This window comes from Lonchura striata, chromosome Z (genome assembly GCF_050655825.1).
Source record: "Lonchura striata isolate lonStrDom1 chromosome Z, ASM5065582v1, whole genome shotgun sequence".
NCBI lineage: Eukaryota > Metazoa > Chordata > Aves > Passeriformes > Estrildidae > Lonchura > Lonchura striata.
In genome coordinates, this window is record NC_140740.1 from 84,141,154 (window position 1) to 84,162,999 (window position 21,846).

The 21,846-nt window shown below is 39.4% G+C and overlaps 1 long non-coding RNA gene across 3 annotated transcripts in view; it reads left to right on the forward strand.

Annotated features, from left to right (window-relative positions):
- Positions 1-21,846, forward strand: part of LOC110472308 (uncharacterized) — a 34,503-nt gene that overhangs the window by 6,494 nt on the left and 6,163 nt on the right. For all 3 annotated transcript variants that reach the window (XR_014951283.1, XR_014951284.1, XR_014951282.1), the window contains exon 2: positions 16,420-16,502. This is a non-coding gene — a long non-coding RNA (uncharacterized LOC110472308). The remainder of the gene's footprint in view (positions 1-16,419; positions 16,503-21,846) is intronic.

A 21,846-nucleotide genomic window follows, 5' to 3' on the forward strand; every position in this document is an offset into this window, starting at 1 on the left:
GTGAACTTCCCTAATGAAGCCCTGGTCTTTTCTCTATTTTTTTTCTATCTGTTTCCCTTCTTTTTTTCTTTAATTTTATTAGAATATTGAGTGGTTTTTATAGCTCCTTAAGGAATGAAACATGGATACACTTGGTCTTTCATTTCCCCTGAAAAATGAGTTCCAATTTTGAGTTGTACACAACTCATTACACTGTCATTAGCAGATTTAACATAAATAATAGAGGCAACTGAGTCTTAAGTGTAGCCATAAATATGATAAGCGGCTGACTTAAGGAAAAATTTGTGAGTCTGAAATGCTTCCTTATTTTGTGAGGTCTTTTTAGTTCTAAGATATAAAATTGATTGTCTCAGATGGGGATGAGTTTGATTTTCACTGATCACATCAGGGGCTTTGTATTCAGGGCACAATATAAACTCCTAATTACATGTGTTTACAGAAGAAGTTGCAGAGATTCTCTCTGTGACTGAATTTTCAAATGTCAGTAGTTGCACATAACGAGTAAGATGGCAAAGCTCTGTTCTTCATTTCTCATTTTGTTCCCTGCCTTCTACCCCATCAACCCGAAATCTTTTGTATGCTTGACATGTTTCTGGCTTCAGTTTCTTTACAGCAAAGCTCAGACCTACTGCAGCACAGTATCTATGACTAAAGAGAGCAAACATAATCACTTACTGCATCATTCACCATACCTTACAATCTTACTGCAGCAATAAATTCTCTTGGCCTGTATAAAGTCTGGTTGTTACTAACTCTTTGCCTTGTGCTGAAGCACAAGTATTCACTCTGAGATGGAAGACCTTTGAGTTAATTCCAAGGTGTTTAATTCAAGTTCCTGGTGTTCTGATCAACTGTTAAATATTTCTTTCCTCCCTCAATTTGTGTTGTCATATACATTCCATTGCAAAATGGCAGCTGGAGCTCAGCCCTAAATGAAAATTAATTTTTCAGCTTCAATATTTCAGTATTGTTTCCTTACAAAACCCTTCTTGGCAAAGATACCTACAAAATGTCATATGTTGATTCAAAGAGGCAAGAACCTCTGCTGTTCTGCACATAAAGGATGAGGCATCTTACAACTGAGTCAGGTGATCTGTGGAATTTGCAGTTATCATTTGCCACAGTATGTGGACAATAACATTTGGTAGGCTTGGCAACCTTTGGATCTGGTGTGGTGGATATGGCAGGTCCCTGTAGAGAGCATTCTTTGGACTTTGAGTATCCTACCTCTTCATGCAAAACCATGAAAAAAACCTTTCCACCTCACAGATTCCACTCTGGGGGTTTCTCAGGAGAGGGAGGAATAGCTCTGATCCTTGTCAGAATGACAAAGCTTGTGTAAGGCTGGACAGGCTGATGAGGCTCCTCAGTGTCTGGGAAATCAGGAAGCCAGATAATAGATATTGTTTATTTCTCATTCCTTGTGAGATCCCTACATTTGATCACAGGTTTATAATCCAATATCATCCTTAAAGCAGGACTGATACTGAATTCAGAGTAGGTTGCAAGGGCTTTATCCAAAAAGTCTTGTAAACCTCCAAAAATGAAGATTGGACATTTTATGCAGGAAAACTCTTCCATTTCTTTTCCTTATATCTATCTGAACCTCCACTGACTTAATTTTTGAGAACTGTCTCTGATTCTTCTTCCATACATGACTTGCTGAAGAGACTTGCTGTGTCCTCTTTATGGTCTTGTAAGTACTGTAATGCAATTATGAGGTGCCTCCAAAGGTATATTTTTCTCCAGGCTGAACAAGCTTTTTTCACAGGTTCAGGACTCCTCATTTCTCTTTGCTGAATTTCATGATGTTTCTGCAAGCCCATTTCTCTGGCTTATTTATGTCTCTATGAATGAAAGGTCTGCCTTCAAATATATGAGCTACCACTCCAATTTGGGGTCATCCTCAGATGTAATGAGATGCATTGTCTACTTGTATAGGTCATAGATAATAATACCAAATATCAGATAGGGCCCAGGAAAAATCCCTGAGAAAAGCCACCTGTCATTATGCCTAAGTGGAATACACATCAGCCACTTTATTTTGAACCCAGTGATCCTCTCAATATTTCATCCAGACAATTATCTACCTGACTAAACCTTTAAGTTCTGTCTTGATAAAAGAGTATTGTAATAAACCGTGTTGAAAATCTTGCTAAGTTCAAGGTCAGTGACATTCAATGATTTTCTTGCATCTGTAGCTTTAGCCCAGTTATCTTTTTTTTTATCATTATCCAAAATACCATGATCTTTTCATCAATATACCTGGAAAATATCTAGTTTTCTATAGAAGTTCTTTTCTAAGTCTGGACCATTAGTCAAACATTCAAGTCACCAGTAAATCTCACACATATCACATGGATACAACTGTCTTTTACTCACCCTTTTTGGACACTGCTTCCTTTTGTTCTTTCTCTTCACAACACTTGTCTGAAAGATTTCTGGTTTGTGATGACCAAGTCTTCTGCTCAAATGGGAACAACAGAGATAGAGAAACAGAAGGAAGGCAACCAGATTTGTTCCTGGCGCTTGTGTCTCATAAGACACTGGGCCCATGCTGGAGTGAGTAAAGACCCAGAGATGGGAATTCACACCATATGAAAATGGTACTTTTACCTTGGATTTTGTGTATGAGTTTTGTTAAAAAGAGGTAAGATACTGTAAGATAAGTGTTTTTTTTTTTTCGCCACAAGGCTAACTGTCCTGAGGGTCATGGAAGAACTGAGATGAGTTGATTAATCTGGTAACAGGATTGTCACTCCTTGTGTTAATTTCTCTTTGTGCATCAGGACAACTGTGAGTCTCTGGTTATGCCATGATCACGAGCACTGCTTTCTGTTTTCCTCTTAACCAAAGAATAAAAAGCAAGGAACTGAGTTACTTTAAGACAGTTGGAGAAACAGCTTTTATACTCAGTATTTTCCCAGGGTATAATGTCACTGTCTTTCAAATATGTGCTAACTCCTTAATTCTTTTTGGTTGTGGTTTTTTGGGGGTTTTTTTGTTGGTTTTCTTTTTTTTCTTATAAAGCCCAATTCTTCTGACCTTGGCCAAGTTACTGTATGTTGCCAACATTGCATTACTGACAGAAGCAAGCCACAGTGCACCAATAGGTGCTGGATCTTTCCTGCTCTGCTTCGTATTTCCTTGAAAAGATGACAGCTGGCAGAAGATGCCAGTTGTCACTTTATACGTGAAAATACTACAAACTGCTTTCATAGCAAAATGTCATGAAGCACATGTTGTTTGGGGAAAGAGAAAAGGGAAAGCAAATACTGGAAAGGTACTGAGTAATCAAACTTGATTTGCTTTACACTAGATATCGACTGGCACAAAGAAGAGGTGCCAACAGTGACTTTAACAGTGTTTTAGCCCTTTTCTGAGTCTCACAATGGGGCAGCTCCTATTTTTTATTTCTGAGCTTTAGTTTCAATGTCTTAATAATGTTTCTGCATTCTTGTTGAACCTGGTCTGCAAAGCAACATTTCCACAGGAAAGAAATTGCAGAAAATTAAAGCTGGAGTTCCAGAGTTTGCTGTAATTTTTATTTTTCCACTCTCCCTTAGAAAGGTTTTAAAAATACATTAATATAAATATTTAGACTTCTGGGATTTTGCCACTGTTTTCTATCTGCTGAGGTTTATTTGTCTCATGACTTCTCATTTCCCTGTTAAACAGAGGAGTATTTATGAAATTAAATACATGCATAAAAATATGGAGCAGATGCTTCTGGAACAAAACATAGTCCATAGTTCTGCTAGAAAAACTATGCAAGTGCAAAAAAAGAAACAGAATTTCAGAACTGCAACTTCCTCAATTTGGAAATGCATTTCCACAGAAACTTGAGGTCTACAGCAAATTTTAACAACAAGAAGACAGTCTTTCAAAAGACTTTCAAAAAAATTGTCTTTTCCAAGTGTGTGTCGTTTGCTTTTCTTTTTTTTTTCCCCCTGTAATCTGTAACAAGACTGACCATGGAAAGAAAATGGTGCCCACTTCCTGCAACTGCAAGGCTGAGGCTGAAACCAAAGCAGAAACATTACACCTGTGTTGATATCTCCACTCAAAGAGACGTGCCAAAAACTGAAGTACCTGTCCAGAGTAGCTGTTGTTGCTCCAATACCTGAAAATCTCTCTAGCATCCATCCCAACCAGTGGAGGCACTTGCTGCAAGTGGACCCAGCTGGAAGAACAATTCAGACAATTTGTTCTGTTACAGGAGGAGTTCAACAGGCAGTAGAGGGCCTGGGAAGGTGAGGGAGAAGCCAATAACTGGTATCTTGTGCTGTCCTAGACTGTCCAACCATCCTGCATTGAGGCTGTACAAGGGAGTCTAACCTCAAACCTTCTGACACTGGTAACTCATGAGATAAAGGAGATTGCACGATTTCCTCAGCATGGAGAATCTTCCCCTGAAGTGTCTCTACACAACAGATACCATGCTCTGGGCATGCACAAGTAGAGAAGGTCACAGTAATAATGGGCAGGATCCAGGAAACCCCAACCATCCAATTCCATCACTCGTGTGAGAAACAGTAGCTTCAGAAAAAGATGTAATTGGAGATTCCTTGCTGTGAGCTGCCAAAGCACCTATTTCTCATCCAGATTTTTCTCTAGAGAAGTTCACTTCCTATCTACAGATTGCATTCACAATGTCACTGCAAGGCTGCTGAACCCACTGAACCCTAAAAATTACCATCTGCTTCAATACAACCCTATGTAGGGTCTGTGGCAGGACAGCTCTGAGGACTCAGAAGAGATTGTGTATCCCTCAGAGCAATATCAAATCCCCTGGAGCACAGGTCACGTTTTCCTCTGTCCTCCCAGGCAGACAAAGAGTTCAGGAGAGAGGAATCAAATTGAAATGTGAATGCCTGGCTGTGTGGCTGATGCCATACTCAAGGTTTTGGCTTCCACCATCATGGACTTGCCTTTGGAAGCTGGGTCTGTTGTGATCTTGTGAGAGTCACCTGACAAAGTGGGGAAGAAGGTTGCTCACCAGCAAGCTGTCCAGGTTTAAATGGAGAGCATTAAATTAGATTTACTGGGGAAGGGGATTTTGAACAATCGAGAAAAACTAGGGGCTGCTAATGTATTAGAAACAACACAGAAACACCTGTGGAATGCCTCAGAGACACTGGGGACTATTCATCTGAAGAGGTGAGACAATCTGTAGCACAGGTCAAGTGCCCATGCAGCAATGCCCAGAGCTGCACTGGAACACTGTGGTCTGATCACTGTCACTGAGGTGTGGAGGGACAAACTGCATGGCTGGAGCGCTGCATCAGGGCTATAAACCCTCCAGAAGGGACAGGCAAGGAGGGAGGAGTGGGCAGCACTGGGAATGATGTTACCTCTGTGTGGAAAATGGATGAACTGCAGAGAGCTGCCATGGAAAACCAGCAATGAACAGGTAAAATGGGTAAAAATATATAGGTAAAAATTGGGGTCAAACTAACAAGGGAAATCTCATGGCTGATGTTTACTACAGGCCACCAGACCTAGAGGAGGATGTTAATGAAGTGTTTTTACTTCAGCTACAGGAAGAGTCACACTCCAGCTTCTGATCCAGATGGGGGATTTCAACTACTCTGACATCTACTGGAAAACTACACAGCAAGCTGTAAACAGGCCAGGAGACTCCTGGAATGTTTTGAGGATAATTTATTAATCCAAGTGATAGCCCAACCAGAGGAGCAGTATTACCAGACATGTTACTTACCAGCTTAGATGAAGTAATTAGAGATGCCAAAATTGGTGTCAGCCTGTCCCGAATTGATCATTCTTTGATTGAATTTACAGTCTTGAGGGATATGGGCCAGATGAAGAATCCTCATGTTTAGGAAAGCAAAATTTTGAAGAATTAGTGCAATGAGATCCTGGGAAATTGCCCTCAGGGGATAAAGGAGTTAAAAATTGCTGTCAGCTCCTTAAGGACATTCTTCTTAGACTGCAAAAGGTCTTGTTTCCCTATAGGTAACCAGGAGAGGAAGGCAGGAGGCCAGCACAACTCAGTTTGGCCTCCCAACTAAAGACAGAAGTGCAAAGGACAGATACCCATCCTGGGAAGAATATAGACACTGTCTAGATGTATGGAGAAGGGAACAGTTGTAGCTGCAGTTGTTGAGGGATTCAAGGAATACTAAGGGATTCTACAGGTGTGTTGGATAGAAAAGGAAGATTAAGGAAAATATGCCCCCTCAATAAATAAGACAGGACAATTAGTGACAATCAGTGCAAAGAAGATGAGTAACTCAGCAATTATTTTAGCTTTAGTTTTAAATGTTAAACTGTCTTCCAACATTTCTAAAGCCCCTGAACCTCAAGACAGGAACTGGGGGAATGAAGTTCAGCTTTGGGACCAGCTGAGGAACCTGAACATAAATAAATCCATGGCATTCAATGAGAAGCAACTCTACAGGACATGAAGCCTACTTTGCTCTAACTTTCAATGCTGCATCATTTCCAGTCTCAAGAGAGGCTCAGGATTAATTTTCCTGAGAATGTGGAAGCAGATCTTTTTGTTGAATATTTTGTACAGAGGAATGGCAGCATTCACCAAGAAATGATCCTCCTGGGACATAATAACAATAAAGGTTGTTTTTGTTTCATTAAGTTTCCTTTAGGTCTTACAGCAGAGTTTTATCAGCATATTGTTGGATTACTCAATCAACATCATTGCCATTTGCCTTCAATTAGTTTTTCATTTAATATTCATACATTTCTGGAGTTGGCTAAAAGAGAATGAAGATGGGAGCTGGGATTGGGAATTGATTCTGGTCCTCAAGGAGGATTTAACAGTGAAGCAGCAAAATTATTTCATCGTTACCTTTGTGAGGAGTAAAAGAACATTAAAGGACTGGAAACGAGCTTCATTTTTTCATTTTTTCTCTTTTGGCCTTAATAGTCAACTAAGAGAAACCAAAGAAATGTGCTGAAGGTACTACCTATGCTGTAGTTTCATGGTGAATGAGTTTTGAAATGTGCAAATGTGGTGTCAGCTCTCTACTGTTCAGTATTCAGGATCCAGCAGCTTTGCAGTGAAAGAGGGAAGCATTTTACCTAGGTACGGACAGGATCCTCTGTTAGGGTGATGCCAAAATCCAGAGCACATATTGCTTCCAAGATGACTTATAGCCAAGTTAACATCCATCTAGGAAACATGCGTGCCACGACATGGAAACTGAGGCAGCAGAAACTGGAGCTGTACTAGCTCTACCATCAGCAGGCCTTTAAGAAGCTATAGGGTTTAAACTGTGAAATTCAGGCTGCTTTTCTGCCTATCATACACATTATGAAGTTACCCCTCTGACTTCAAAATAACCTCTCTTCTTAATTGTTGAATTCACTAAAATCTTTGTGCCCATGGAAGAGCTCCCTGTTTAGCTTAGAGTCTAGTATTTCTTTGAATGATACTGTAAAAACTTAACACATTTTCAATATGATCCATCTGTATTGCTGAAAAGCAATAGCTTTTCAGGTATTGTTCAGGGAGCCAATTTTTTCCTGTTTGCATATAGCACCAAGGATAATTAGAACACATGGCAAGAGAAGAAATCTTGCAGGCTCATGCACTGTTACCTTCCTTCCCATCTGCTTCAGGAGCTGGATGTCCTGCCTTTGTTGCTTATAAACTGTTAAATTCAAGTACACTATTTCCAAGTGAGATGGAAGGGAAAGGAAAGATTTTAAAGGGCACAGCCAATAGCTGACCTAGGTAAAGGGAGAGCAGAACACTGGAATTTCCCCCTTCCCTTCCCTTCCCTTCCCTTCCCTTCCCTTCCCTTCCCTTCCCTTCCCTTCCCTTCCCTTCCCTTCCCTTCCCTTCCCTTCCCTTCCCTTCCCTTCCCTTCCCTTCCCTTCCCTTCCCTTCCCTTCCCTTCCCTTCCCTTCCCTTCCCTTCCCTTCCCTTCCCTTCCCTTCCCTTCCCTTCCCTTCCCTTCCCTTCCCTTCCCTTCCCTTCCCTTCCCTTCCCTTCCCTTCCCTTCCCTTCCCTTCCCTTCCCTTCCCTTCCCTTCCCTTCCCTTCCCTTCCCTTCCCTTCCCTTCCCTTCCCTTCCCTTCCCTTCCCTTCCCTTCCCTTCCCTTCCCTTCCCTTCTTTTCCCTGTCTTTTCTTTGTATGATCCTTTGGGTTTGATTAGATAATGAAAAGTACAAGTAACTACTTCTCCAATTATGCTTGAGACAAGATTTCTCCTGTTTGTACTTGTTGTTACACCTAAAATTAATCTCTTTGCAAATATTAGATTAAGTTAATACTTTGTGCTTTACTGTCTTAGTGTCCTTAGATCAGAGTCCTCTGTCCTACATTTTCCTGGAGAAGGCTGAATTTTGCAGAATAGACTTTGATCCACATTTCAAAACTTCTGTGGTCATATTTCCATGACAATCCCAAGTGTTTTATGAGATATAGTTTTAAAGTTTATGTCTTTTGTTTGTGTGTACGGTGCTCAGAGAAAACACAATTTTTAAGATTTGGTGACACAAGTTTTGGGTTCAATGTAAGTCTGGAATTGTCCTGGTCCCAGCCTCGTCATAATATGAATAAAACATTTTTATGCAGTCTTGGATGCAGAGAAAGAAATTTTACTTTGTTACTTTATCTCTTCCTGAAATTTTGCAGGCATTTCTCATGGTCTCATCTCCATCTTCCCATCCTATTTGTCAATAGTTCACAAAATAATTCCTTCATACAGTCATCCATCATCCATCCATCCATCTATCCATCCATCCATCCATCCATCCATCCATCCATCCATCCATCCATCGATCATCCATCATCCACCATCCATCCATCATCCATCCATCCGTCCATTCGTCCATCATCCATCCATCCTTCCATCCATCATCCATCCATCATCCATCCATCCATCCATCCATCCATCCGTCCGTCCATCCATCCATCCATCCATCCATGCATCATCCATCATCCATCCATCCATCCATCCATCCATCCATCCATCCATCCATCATCCATCATCCATCCATCATCCATCCATCATCCATCCATCCATCCATCCATCCATCCATCATCCATCATCCATCCATCTATCCATCCATCCATCCATCCATCCATCCATCCATCCATCCATCATCCATCATCCATCCATCATCCATCCATCATCCATCCATCCATCCATCCATCCATCCATCCATCCATCCATCCATCATCCATCCATCCATCCATCCATCCATCCATCCATCCATCATCCATCCATCCATCCATCCATCCATCCATCCATCCATCCATGCTTTGCTTCTTGGAGCTAGATCTGTATGTAAGTGAATGTCTCTCCATGTCTTGATATATTGTCAAAAAGCACAAGTATTTTTCTTATGTACTATGATGAGAATTGCAGAATATATTTTGTCATTTGAGAAAATTCTGAGATTGCTTTTTAATTTCAAAGTTTTGGCAACATACTTTTTGTTCTGCGTTTACAGAAGAGAGAATGTTGTTCTGTGGTGATGAAGTTTGAGATAATATTGAGACCACTGAATATAATGCACTGTTCTGTGTCATTGACACATGACACACACATCAAATAAAGGTTTTACCTTTTCTTTTGAGTGGAAAAACTCATAGTTTTTAAATATTGGTTGTATAGAAACTTCCACATGAATCTGAAATACAATTAAAAGAAAACAAACATATTTTTTCTTGTGGATGTGAAGAAAAAAAAAAAAAACTAAACCCAAAAGAATGAGATGGAGATTATCACTCCAAGTTCATTTTCTCCTTAGTTATAGGGGACATGAGTATTCTTTGCAGGGAGAATATCTTTCCATCGGGAGTTGTATCCAGCACTGTCTTCCAGACTATGGTTAAAATTGCAGTCCCACTACTCTAACAGTTGCTGGAAATGGTAAAACCTAGGAGAAAAAGGGAGGACAGAGAAAGTTCAATTAAGTCTGAAGAAACCTGTTTCTTCCTCCTAGTTGAATTAGTGAAAAGGTCAGGAACCAGGAACTTCAGCTCATAGTATCCACAGATTTGCATGGCTAAGGCTTCTGCCAGAAGAAATCAGTGGCTGGAAAATATATTAAAATTAGAAATGAGGTTCCTGTTTTCAAGGCACAGGGTACTTGAACATTTCAGCAACCTGTTAAAAGATTTGTCAGCATCTGTATCACATGTATATAATTTAATGCCTTAAATGTAATCTGGTTATTCAGCCATGGGAGTTTTGCCCACAGAACTTTACCTGTGTTGAGGGCGTGGCAGCTTGTTAGATCCCCTGTGCAGATCCACATCAAAGAGGAAAGCTGACACTTTGTGCACAGTAATGAAGTTAGGTACAGGCTTTAATAGACAATAAAACATACATAGATAAGGGTATAGATTTATTATATTATCCTTTTATTGGATAACTTGCATATATTTTGTAAGTCTAATTAAAACACATGTAACATTTTGATTTATGCCTTGTCCTGTTGCACTGATTTAGACCTGACTTTAAGCATCATGCTTGGATAGTGAATAAATCATGTTGCAGTGGTCACTGTCCTAACATATACAGTCTTTCAGTCCTGATAATTTGTAGAAGAGGAATCAAAGGCTGAAGACAAAAACAGACTCTCTGAAAGGCTTAGGGTTCTTTGAAGTCTGTTGCATTAACAGAGCAGAGAAGGAAATTCTGTCACAGCTTGAAAAGAAAAAGAAATCACAGAGATACTTATTAAACACATGCTGCTTCAGTATTTTAAGTCACAGGTGTTCTTTCTTTCTTTAGTTTATCCCAGAGCTTGGAATCAATCTGCACATTCAATTATGCAGTGAATTTTGAGGAAGTGACTTACAGCACAAGCCTCTGAGTGACAGGTCCCTGCTAACTGAGCTGCACCAGAAAGAGCTGCCTGCAAGAAAGTTAGGACAGACTCTCTGGCTGCCTGAATAACCTCAAAGGGATTCATTCACATCACTACTGCTAGTGCTGCCCTATCTGATGGCTCTGCAATTATTTTTTTAAATCACAGAGGACTAAAAATTACCTGGGATACAAAACAGCCAGCTATCACTAATTTAACTGGAGGAGAAGCTGCTCAGAGCAGCAAGATCCCTTAAGCAGCTCTTGAGATCCAATTCTTCAATACCAGAATTTATTACTAGGGACACATGAGGCCAAAATACAATATTTAATGAGTCACAAAGACTGAAGGAATTCCCAGGAGCCCAGGAAGTTCAGGCATCTTACTTCTTTCTAAAAAGGGAAAATGGGACAATAGGGACAACTTGAAGCTGGGGAAAGATTTTTAGACACATTATAAATAATTCCATCTAGAAGCATTCAAAAGCATGCTGCAAGGATGGAAAGCAACTGGTATGGATTTGTCAAGAATAAATCTTATCAAAGAGATACAATTTTCTCCCCTGACCACATATCTGACCTTACAGGTAAGAGGGAAGTTGCCAGAGTGACGGTTCCTGTTATCAACAAAGCCTCTGAAATTGGTTTCCCTGGTCTTCTTTGAGAGAAAACGTGGAGAACAAAAAGCCCTCCAGGTAGTGAGAGGAGTCACTGTGATTCATCCCATGGAGCTATTTGAACTGCCTTCTGTAACAGGAATGTCTGTTTCTGCTGACTGGAACTTCTCCATTTGAACTTCACTCAGGCTACTGCTCTTCTAAGCTGTTTCTAACTAGCTACACTCCTCAAGTGAGGCAGAAATGTCTGTGCCACTGCAAGAGACCTTTCTTACCCTTGATAACTATCCACAGAAGGCTGAGCTGTCAGGCCTGGATGATCCATGCACAGACAGATAGCAGTTCTACAGCAGCAATGGAGACAAAGCTGACTTCTCTGTCGCTGGTCACTGAATGAAAACATGGTTTCAAAGGGAAAGACATTGTGAGAGAGGATAGGGTTAGGAGAGCTTTCACGAGAATGTGGCTGAGCTAGGGATAACTGTGCTTCCCTATTAAACTCAGCTCTGCATTCTTAGGATCATTTTTTTATTGCTGTCAGGCAGGAAAGCCTTACATGACTCACTTTGCAGCTCATATCTGAAAATTGAGTGTCAGCCTAGGTGAAGCTAACTGGTCCTTGTCGTGTGATGTCCATGTTAAGATGACAGCAGCAGCAAGCTGGAGTGTCCCCAGAAACAGGATTAGCAGCAGAAGTCTGTATTCTCTCAAAATCCTTCTCTTGTGTGCTCCTACATATCTAGCCCTTGTCTGGGCTGTGCTCAGCCTTTCTGATCAGGTCAGGAGCTGCAGAAGGGTGGTTCATTAGGATGAACTCTTCACGCTCTGAAGAGGTTTCAAAACAAGTCAGTAAGCAACACAGCTTAAAGATCAGAGTATGCTGCAAGGTATTACCATTAAATTAAATGGCAGATTAAGTCCCATTGAAGATAATATTCTTCTGTGTCCACCACAATATGAAATGAATTGCATATAACGTTAACCCTCTTCATTTATAATGAAATTATTTCTTCCCACTTCTATGTATTCCAAGTATTAATAAAGCTGTGCCCCAATTCCTGTAGTCAATTCAGTAGTTCAGAGATGTCCTGATGCCTGGTTTGAATTCACAGGTCTTTCATCTTTACTAGGTTGCAAGCACTCTCTCTCCAGTTTTTTTCCTCCTTTTCCAAGACTTATTGGCATCTAGCATTTGTCTTGCTGGCAGTGGGAGATATCTAGGTTATCAAGTAAACTTTTCTTTTTGTTCTATGAAACTTTAGGTATATTTTAGTAATCTGTGCTACAAAGCTCAAGAGCCATCCTATAGTTCTTGGTTTTGAGGTTTGAAATGTAACTTTGTTATCTTGGGGGAGATTTTTCTGGTGCAGTTGAGTCTATAATGAAATAAGGACGAAATCATTCAGGCTGCAGCATACCATAATACATCAGACACATCATTAAGGAAACATAGGTCTCCTGTTTTGCTCAACTCACGCCTGGTATCAGTAAAACTTATCCTGAGTCACCTGCTTGAGGTGCAGACACTCTAGGGAAGGGGTTTCTTCTGACTGTGTGTCTCCTTGGAGTCTTACCTGAGACACTTCATGCTGTCATAATGTCAGCAGAATAATGGACTCAAGTTTAATGGTTACTGATGTGGCAATTCAGATTTTGTGGCTTAGTTCTGTCTGCAGATGGTATCTCATATACACCATAAAGGCTTAGAAAGAGCCCTAAATTGCTTGTAGGTTAAAGATTATTACAGATTATTTTTCATTATGTTTTTTTTGTGGTGGAGATGCTGATGATTGCTTTTATTTGGGGGCTGGGGAGGAGGGCACTGTACCCTGCTGATGAAAATGAAGCTGCTGTCTGGGATTTTGACAATGAAATTATAGGGACACGCTGAGGCAGTGTGGCTAGAACTGGGCAGCACGCACCATCATTGCTTCAAACTTTTTCTTCATTTCTGGTCACTGAGATGTGGTCATCCACTGATATTAAGCTGTGTGCCAGAAACCAGAAAACACTAGAAATACACTTGTAAAATCAATTTGCACTAGGCAATAAGGCCTTTACAGCAGCCACAAAACTCTTTATTACACCTGATGTTTTTGATAGAAAAATTAGACCAGATGATGTAGCACCAAGTTATAGTATTACCTTTCATTACCTAAGTTAGTCACTAGGAAGAAAAACTACTATTACCTCGCCTCCTAATATTAATCCAATCATGCCTGAGGGTGTAAAACTGTCAAACAAATCCGATCCTTTGCATAAAGCATGAGTTGAGTCTTAAACATTATTACTCAGATATATCAGGTAGTCACAATCTCCTTTGTCTCAGCATTGTCTCAGCAGGAATAAGACAGATTTTGTGCAGTGAATTGCCAAGTGCATCTTCTGAGTTTTGTTGGTTATACATTATACAAATTCTGCATAACCTGTTCCCCATAATTTGCCCAAAGATTATTAACTCTCCAATATAGGTGGGTGACTTGTAGGAATGGTGTTAGGGGTGGAGATCTGTTCCTGAAGAGATGTGAAATAATACAGAATGACTGGTACTTCCCATTTAATAAGATTTTCTATCATAAAACACCAGTTTCTGAAGTCATGAAATTATTTGCAGCTCCTGACCTGCTCAGGAGCTGCAAATAATAAAAAGCCAGATTCTGAAGTTATGAAATTATTTCCCTTTTTCACTTAAATAACAGGTTTTTAGAGGCCTCCAGCACACATGCAGCCTGAGAACCTAACATTTTCAACTTTGTGAGTCTCCAATCAGAAAAAAAAAAAATCACAGAATCAAAACCAGAAATCATATATAATTTCAAAATGTTTCTTGGAAAGTGAACCCTATGCATCCAAACTACTTTAGATGCCAAAATTAAATATTAGAACAGAGAGTTTTAGGTCTTTATTTCTATATTTGTAGGAACAGTGTTAGTTAGCTCTTTGTTACTAGAATTTGATTTTTCATCTCATGATGCTACTTCAGGGACTAGAGCCTAAAGACAAGTTCAAACCTTAAGATCAAAGCACAAAAACTTGTGGCAGCAGCTCTCTGGCCACAGAGAGCAGGCACAGACTTTCCCAGGCATTTTCCTGGGGAAAGCTGTGAGAAGATCAGAGCAAAGAATGAGAAACAATTCTCTCCACTTGTTGCACCTGCTGTTGTGCACATGTGGAATGTGTCATGGCAATTTTTTTACCAAAGGGTGATTTCTTGATTGGACAGTGGATGGTGTTTGGATTGATTGATCAATTAAGTCAAAGCTGGATCTGACAGGCTGGAAGGGTTACTGAGTTTCTTAATAAGCATAGTGTAATATAGCATAAGATGATAGAATAAAGCAATTTATCAGCCTTCTACAATCATGCAGTCAATGCTAATTATTCCCCAGCTGGGGGCCTGCGGTGACAAAAACTGAATGGTTTGTACTGATAAAGCTTTTGTAGAATTTTGAAATCAGAGAACAACTACCCCTATTTTAACAAATTAAATTATTTTCCATACCAAAAAAAACCAAAACAAAACAAAACAAAACCAAAAAAAAGACCAAAAAAACAAAAACAAACAAACAAAAACAAACAAACAAACAAACAAAAAACAAACAAAAAAAAAAACACAAAAAAAACATTATAGGAAATGCTGCCTAAACATGATAGGAAATGCTGCTTCAACACATTGAAGACTTGCAAATATAAAATAGCAGCTGAAATTAAGTGCTGTCTTGATCACCTCCTACTAACTTGAGCAGCTCTTACACCAACTTTCAGGATCATCCTGTGCTTTGTGGTCCATTTTGGCTTGTTTTGTGTTCTATCTTCAGCCCTCAAGGAGCAAGCTTTCTCTATCAAGAAGAAAGCCCTCATTCTTTATTCTATCTTTCCATGCTTTCTCCAGTCACCACTATCATGCTGGCCTAATTATGGATTTTCATGAAATGTTCTAGATAGGACTTTGAATTCACTTGGAAAGTTTCTGTTTGTACAAAAAAACCCCTTCAGCTCAGTCTTGCAGATGTGTTTCTGGGCAACAAAATATAAGATGCTTGTTCTTGCTCCTTTGGTGCGGTTCTTTGAGAATCGTTTTTGCCAAATATGTAAGAAATTATTATTCCAGCACTTGCAGTTCCTTTCAACAGCTGATCCTCTAACAGCTTCATAATGGAGCCTGTTTGTCTCCTTCTGTGACTAAGACATTTTCTTCTGTGCAGCTGTAGTTTTGAAGACCCTGCAGAGCTGAGACATCCTGGTTTGACAGCTGGGCAGACTGCAATGCTTGCAGAGGAAAACAAATTACAACATTTTGCACAGATGCTCAGGGATATAGCAGAACTCCTGTTTTTTCTCTCAGATAATGCCTCAAAGTACCTATCTTTCCTCTTTGTCCATGCTGCGCCAGTTGGAGTAAACACTGTGGTTCACTGTGGTTTGCAGTTAATTAATTAATTGATAAAGGACCAGAACCCCACTGTGGACACTGTTGCAACTCCTGTGCAAATACAGGTGTTGTCCATCTGGTAAGAGAAATAGTTGTTTTGTGATTACTCAGCTGACCTGGAGTATAGCACACAATTTGCTATTTTGGGACGTTATTCCACTTCAGCCAAGCTTGTGCCACAGTGTGCCCACACATAATCACCCAAATCAAGAGGTAGGAAAGGAGTGAGATTCCTTGCAGATGCTCAGCAGGTGCTTGGACTGTTTTACTGGGAGAAGTACAGGTAGAAAGAACATTAAGTTCTGAAGTAAATATCTGAATTATATGAAGCACAAACATTTTGGATCCCTCTCTCGCTTATTCATCTATAACTCAATAAAGCAAATAAGCTCTGCTGGTAGTGTGCAATTTAGTTGTTATTCAGGCACCAGGTGCGGGAAGAATGCATTAAAATGCATTCTGACTGGTAGAAACATAATCATGGAAGTTGAACAAAATTTGAATATATTTTCACAATTCATTAATTTCATCCTTAAGTGTACTCCACACATTTCTCTTACAGATCAGAGTTTGATGCAAAATCCTTTGGAGGAAATGTGAAGAATCCCCTTGATCCTGGAGCATTATGGATTGGTGTCTCCATGTGTAAGTATCAGTTGACAATTTCACTCAATAAACTTAGGAAGCTTCATTAATCTCTGTCAGAAAAAGAAATTAAAAGAGCTTCTGGTGATGAGATCCATAGAGGAGGTGGCAGTTTATGAAGAGACAACTGAAAAAATGGGTGTGGGAATTATTAGACTATTTCAAATCTTCTTTCAGGCAGATAGATAAAGTATTGTGTGCCTCTCACATACAATAATTAGCAGAGGATGTCCATTCACTTCCCCAGTAAATAGCTGTGTTACTGTAGTTTTGGCTTCAACTGCACAGTTGCCATATCTATCCAATTTATTCATTTTCACCTATGAGGGGACCCTGACAGTCAGAGTGGTAATGCCATTCTTTGAAATTGGAAACAGTGCCCCATTCCCACTCTGACCACAACCATGAAGCATTGCTGCCTCTACAATAAGGCTTCCAGCTTCTCTTTTTTTTTATTTTTTGGTTTTTTTTTCCTGCACATGAAGAAAGCTGCTTCTTGCCCAAACCTTGCAACACCTGAAGCAAACAGCAGGTGGTCATTTCCATAGCTGAATCTATTCTTTGCTCCATAAATGATGTTGCATGGATATCAGGGGATTTGTAAGGATATGTAGATACTTGTAAGTTGTTATTTTGAGAAGTTTTATTACTGGAATAAACCAATCAAACATAATCTGGCATTGTAAAAAATAACTAAGAAAGACAACTTTTTCTTTACAAACAGAAACGTTTTTCTACTTTCTTAGTATAAGGCAAAAATTCTTTGGGTAGAAAGGTGCAAAATGGTGATTTCTTATGGAGCAATTGATTAAGCAATATTATTCTGGCATCCCAACCCTTTTTAACATGGACTCCACTGTTTCACTGAAGATGCATGGCAACATAATTACATACCCTACACCATCATATCCTATGGCTCTGAGGAGTCTTAGCAATGACAGCTCATTTTAGCATTTGGAGTACAAAAAACTGACAAAGAAATTACAGGACTTCACACCTGGAGGGTGTTGTTTTTTATAAACCCTATATGAAAGTTGCTCAGACTCTGTAAGGTACATCTTAAATGTGTGATTTTTAGAGATAATAGCATTAAGAAAGTAATCAAAGTATAGACAAACTTACTTCAGGTGCTGGTAATCTCAAGCTGGGCAGCATAGAGTGAGTGTGGCATGCTGTGCAGCTCAACCTATGGGAAGTTTATTGATTTTTTGTTTCTCTTACAATATTTTCCTACAAGGAAAGCAATTCTATTCAACATTTTCATTGTCCAAGAAAAGGAGATTCCTACATTAACGTGTTGTTTCACTGTTAGATAGAGACAAGGGCATGCAATCACCCATATAAAAAGGGACCTCCCGATTAGGATCTTTACATGGAATTTACCAATTCAGCAGCATTATTCCTTTGTTTATGCTTTTGTTTTAAATACTCAGAGTATCTTCATAGCTCAGATTCATACTACTCTGTTTATTTGCACTTTACTTTTGTGAGTAATGTACCAGAGCCGTAGTCCAGCAGGTAAGGCAGGGATGGATATTTCTGAAATATTTCTGAACAATGAGACAAAAATCCCTTATCTTGGGGGAAATGCTTCCTTCAAACTCATCATTACAAGGAGCTGATAAAAGTGTGTGTCCTCTAAGTGAGGATCCAGTCTCAACCTGTGCAGATCCTCATCCCAGAATCATCTAGCCTAGAACAGGGACCTATGTCTTTTTGAAGGATATATAAGGTCTCCCTAATTTTGGTGTTGGAGGTACCAGCCATCTTTTCCATTTTACATTTGGCTGTTAATGATATTTCCTAGTTAGGTGGGAGGAATCGACTTTAGTCAATCTCAACTGAAGCATTAGGAAGACATTAGCAAATTACTCACACTCTACAGCTCTTTTTGGAAGTGAAATTAACTCAGCTTTTTCCAGCTTCCTCTGAGATGTCACATTTCTGAGCCTCTCTGGGTTTTACAGTTTTTTTTTCATCTTCCTTGGTCTCTGGAATCTCCCTGGACAAGTACTGACTTATCCAGTTAACATAACCTATAAATGGACCAGAAGAGAATAAATACCTCTCAGATAAAGCAGCGTACCTTTAATATACACCAATGCCAAGTTGCATCTCCCTGACATACAGAAACTTTTTTTAGCCAATATAGTTCCGAATATTTTTCTGCCTTTTTTGACTGACTGATATTTCCCCATTTATTTGTATATTTAACTCTTCCTTCATTATTTTTGGAATCCATTATCGTGTCTGCTGCCATCACTAGCTCTTCTGTTGAGATCCTGGCTCCAAAGATCAGATGGCTGGTAAATACGTTCCCTTCACTCTTGGATTGTGTACAAATTTTGCAGCTTGTACTATTTAAGCTGATAATTCAAATACTGAGAATAATCAGAGTGAAACCCAGTGGGGTCTCCTAGCATTCTACCCTTTGAATTTAAGAGGTAACCAATGGGAACTTTTGTTTCAAGCCTAATTTTGAAACAACTCTATTCTCATTACAAACTGCTCGTATGTATCCAAAAGTACACTCTGGATAGAAAGATTAACACCAAACTTATGGGCTCAACTTCTTCCTCACCTCTACAGACTTAGGTGACACTGTTGGAAAGACACTTTAGGAACAGGTATTATCTCTTATCTTTCATGAAGGAGTCTTTGTATTTTCATCCCACACTGAAGGAATCACTAGATGGGCCAGCATAGTGCTTGTGTTCCTTCATATACATTGTTTTTCTAGCAAATATTTAGCAGAATTCAGTAGAGAATGTGGTTTTTATAGCATCGATTGGAAGAACTTCAGTGACAGTGGGCAAGGTCCTTAAAGCAGACAAAACATGCATGGGACTGTTTGCTCTTCCTCTGAAGTGCAACTGTGAGCCTTGAAAAGGTAACATCAATAAGCTAGCTCAGAGTTTCATGCACCTAGTTCCACGTGTAAGTTTGGTCCTCTGACCTTCTATATAATTCCCATTTTTAAACATTTTCCGTGATCCTACAATGCAAAAAACTTTGTTCTGCCCCTCAAATTCATGTAAGATTTTGTCACCCTTCTACTTTGTGAGAACAAAGGATGCTATGGGAGCTCTTCAGAAGAAAGGGAACTGTTTAGAATATAAATAGAAAAGTAGCATTAGCTGTAGCTTCTGCTAGTACTGGAAGATGGAAATCACAATAAGCTTCGAAGGAGTGTGTTTCCCAAATTTCAGTTTGCATAAGGCTTGTTGTTTTAGGCTCTTGGGGAGAAAAAAAAAAGAAAATATATTAGAAGCAATTTGAAAAGAATGCGGTATTTTTATATTGTATGTTTCTTCTATTACAGGGTTTTATAAGCTGGTTGAAGAGAACAATTTACACAACACTATTCTTCAAATAAAACGAATGAGAATACTTGTGATGGGTCGAGGTTTGAGCAAGCTTTTAGTATGAGTAGAATTAGACAAAAGCAGCTTATGGATAATTGGTTATGTTCTTGCTGTGTTCCAAGTGTTTATGTCTTTCCTTTTAGCTCTCTTCTTTGGTTTAAAGTGGAATTTTACAGCTTTCTCGAATTTATATGTATTCTGGGAGTTCAAAATATTTTATCCATATCAGATAAAAATTCCACCTTCTAAGGAGACTGACGAAAATGTCTGTCGATCAGGACTGGGTTTCAACAGTTAAACTACAGGCCTGAGAAACAATTACAAGCTTTGTTTGACTTGATTAGCATGATTATCAGGAGAAAGTTTTAAAATATGAGATATTTGGATAAGGGACCAGGCTGCAGAGTGAAGAGCAAATTAGTCAAACAAAGAACTGCTTAAATCAGATAGACCAAATGGGCTATATTAGTGGAGATACCTGCACAGGATCCAAATGAAATGTCATTATTTTAGGAATTTTGCTGGCCCTTCTGCTAAATATTGTTTTAAGATAATACAAAATGGAGTATGTGAACAAGGCAACCAAAACTGTTTACTACTTTGAAAATACAAAAAAGTAGGGTTAAAAGATGTCAGCAAGAGACCCGTAGGGTGTGAAAGGTGGGGGCTCATATGGCACAGCACAGTGTGAAATTGAGAGAGATAAGAGAGACCCACATTCAGTTTATACAAATGGTGAAGGCTATGAATTATTTTTTCTGAATAATCAGTTATGTAAGTGACCAAATATAAACCAAGCACATTTGACAGTAATTATTAATTAACTCTTAGTAATTATGCGAACGACCTCATTCTACACTAGCATGGTGCTCTTTATTTCCTGGCAGCTTTTTCCCCCTTAGTAAAGTAAACATTAAGTCATTTGGAGACAATGGCATTTGCTACAATTTTGGTCCATATTTATGAACAGTTTAGGCATCTTTAGAGGTTTTTGGTTTTGTTTTTGGTTTTTTTTTAATAAATCTATACACTGACAGAAGGATTTTGAATGCTGAAATGGGTATTTTAGAAGCCAAAGGCATCATTGCTTCACACAGATAGAACATTAATAGGTTAGGTATTTATCGAAAGGCTGCCATGGATCACATTTTGTAATGTTTAGCTCTATAGAAGCAGCTACTGAATAGTTGGAAAAATGTTTTGTTTCTGCTGTGATCTGATAAATATCCTCCAGTAGTGTAGAGTGAAAGGTGGTATAATAAATACTCTAAATGATGGTGTATGTACATTCCTACTAACATTGTAGGGTCTACAAATTACTTAAATGAGGTTAGTAATCTCTCCACCCAAGGCTTCTGCATAGTAATAGAGTGCTCAACCACAACCAGAGCAAAAATGTGTCTTCTTACCTCTGAGTGTGCTTATTACCTCTTATCCTCAGTTCTTACCTCTGAGTGTGCTCATTACCCTTTATCCTGTCACCCTGTTCCTCTTCCCCAGGTGCAGGACCCTGCATTTGCCTTGGTTGAATTTCAGACGTGTCTTCTCTGCCCAGCTCTCCAACACACTGAAGGGCCACACAGCCCTCTGGGGAGTTGGTCACCAGACAAACTTTGTTTATTAATTGTGAGGAGGTATTCTGTCTCCAGCCTGCTGGCAGCTCTTGTCCCTGAGCCATGCTGAGGGCTCACTGCAGGCTCGTGGTCAGCTTGGGACCCCCAGGTCCTTCCGTGTACTGCTGCAGTCCAGCTGGTTGTCACCCAGAGTATGTGGATTTTTTCATCTCCATGAGCAGGACTTTGCATTTTCCCTTCTTGCTCAACATCAGATTGTTGTTGGTCCAGTTTTCTAGCTCCCTGTGAATCACAAAATAACCATCTGATTTATAAACAGTCCTTATAGTAATGGCATTTCTTATAGATTTAATACTAACTATTGCATGCATAATAACTTTTTGTTTATTTATCTTCTTCCTTGCT